At 36.2% G+C, this 2,414-nt stretch overlaps 1 long non-coding RNA gene across 1 annotated transcript in view; it reads right to left on the reverse strand.

Moving 5' to 3' along the window:
• Positions 1–2,414, reverse strand: part of LOC128247613 (uncharacterized) — a 64,921-nt gene that overhangs the window by 6,486 nt on the left and 56,021 nt on the right. Inside the window, exon 2 of the long non-coding RNA XR_008263982.1 lies at positions 938–1,001. This is a non-coding gene — a long non-coding RNA (uncharacterized LOC128247613). The remainder of the gene's footprint in view (positions 1–937; positions 1,002–2,414) is intronic.

The following is a 2,414-nucleotide window of genomic DNA, read 5'->3' on the forward strand; positions in this document are numbered from 1 at the left end:
AGTTCTGATAGTGACTCAGCAATTAGAGCAAGGTCATCAGCATAGAGGAGTTCCCAGGGGCCTCTTGTCTTGAATTCCTTTGTTATTGCCTGGAGGACTATGATAAATAGGAGGGGGCTGAGAATTGAACCTTGGTGAAACCCTACCTCTACCCAGAATTCTTCACTGTACTCGTTGCCAACCCTCACCTTACTGACAGTGTCTCTGTACATGGCTTGCACAGCTCTCACTAATCATTCATCTATCCCTAGTTTCCTCATTGACCACAAGATAAGGAATCGGGGGACACTGTCGAAAGCTTTCTCCATGTCAACGAAAGCCAGGTACAGGGTTTATCTTTGGCTAGGTATTTCTCCTGCAGCTGTCTTTCCAGAAATATAGCATCAGTGGTGCTTTTTCCTGGCACAAACCCAAACTGCATCTCGTCTAGACTATTCTTAGTCTAGTTAGTTGGGCTACAACCCTCTCTGTGACTTTCATTACCTGATCCAACAGCTTGATACCTCTGTAATTATTTGTATCTAATGCACCGCTTTTACCTTTGTAGCAGTTGACTATGGTCATTGGGTATGACTCCTTTATATATCACCTGGTTGACTATATGGGTGACTAGGCTATAGCCAACACTGCCAGATATTTTGAGCATCTCTGCAGTGATTTCTGAGGGGCCGGGGGCTTTCCCTGTCTTCATACCCTTCATTGTTTTATCTACCAAGGCACTGTCAATTCGGATAGCTGGTCCCTCTGTTGGGTCAGCATTCGGCAGGCTCTCTTTCTCCCATTCATTCTCTTTATTTAGCAACCTTTCATAGCGGCATCTCCATACGTCTCTCTTTGCAGCCTCATTTAATGGAAGTGAACCATCATCCATGTGGACACATTTCTCTCCTATGACATCACGATTCTCTCTCAAACACTGTCTTGCAATACGAAATACCTCAAGTCTTTGGTCCTCACGGCGCAGGTTTTCTTCCAAGAGTCAACATCCATTGACAAGGTTGCTAAAGCAATGAAAATTTTGGAAGAAAATATATAAAAAATATTAAAAAATATAAAACATAAATAATAAATGAGTTGAAAATAAACCAGTGAGTGTGTTAGTTAATAAGGCATTAAGACAATATGACTCTCTCCAGACATGACATAACTTGCTTCAACACATTAGTTCACAAAAAGAATCTTGTAAACCAGATACAAAAATGAAGTAGAATTTAATATGAAGTATATTCCAGGTGGCAAAATGGCAGAATTGTTAGCATGCTGGGTAAAATGCTTAATGGCAGTTCATTTGTCTTCATGCTCTGAGTTCAAATTCCATTGAGGTTGACTTCACTTTTCATCATTTTGGGGTCAATGAAATAAGTACTAGCTGAACACTAGGGTTGATGTAATCGACTTACCTCCGTCCTAAAATTGCTGGTCTTGTGCCAAAAGTTGAAATCAATAACAGGTAGATTTGGCTGTTATTTCTAGCAGATGCACTGGTAACATACATGAACTTACATTGGCACGTGCATGTTTGATTTGATTCCTTTAGTAAACCACAGCTGATTTCTGTGAGGCAGTGATGCAATAACTGTTGCAGATATTATGCCGGAAATTTGTTGAAAACTATTCTAATCTATGATTGATCTATGATTAATTGTAATTAATCATTGATGTCTTTCATTAAAGAATAACGAAGCAAGAGAAAAATCAATAATCTATCAAATGTTTTAACTCCATACTTTATATTTAAGAAGATAAAAAAAAATCCAAACAATGGTGTATATATATATAAATACACACACACACATACACATATATATACAGATGTATATATGTATATATATATACACACACACACACACACACATATATATACAGATGTATATATGCATATATACACACACACACACACGTGTATATATATATATATATATATATATATATATATATGCATGCATATACACATGTGTATGTTTTTATGTGTATATATAAATATAACATTACAGAAGACTGAAACAGATCTTGGACCATTACTACTCCAGGCTTCATGTTACTGATTTTTCATTAGAGATTGATGAAGAAATAAAATCTTTGTTTTAATGTCTGTTTTTATTAACTTGTCTTATAACATTGAATACTTTCTTACTTATATCGATGTGCCTATGCATAATGTACAGTTGTCAAGCAGTAGTGAAGGACAAACAGAGACACCATATATGTATGTGTGTGTATATCTATATATACATATATATATATGAATACATACTTACGTACATACACACACACATATATATATATATACATATATATATATATATATATAAAGTGTAGTATATTGCCACTTAAGTGTGGCTGACCCCTAGGGGTGGATGTTACTGTTGCTTTTAGCACCAGGGGTCAGCCACACTTAAGTGGCAATATACTAC

Source organism: Octopus bimaculoides, chromosome 4 (assembly GCF_001194135.2).
Source record: "Octopus bimaculoides isolate UCB-OBI-ISO-001 chromosome 4, ASM119413v2, whole genome shotgun sequence".
NCBI classification, from domain to species: Eukaryota; Metazoa; Mollusca; class Cephalopoda; order Octopoda; family Octopodidae; genus Octopus; species Octopus bimaculoides.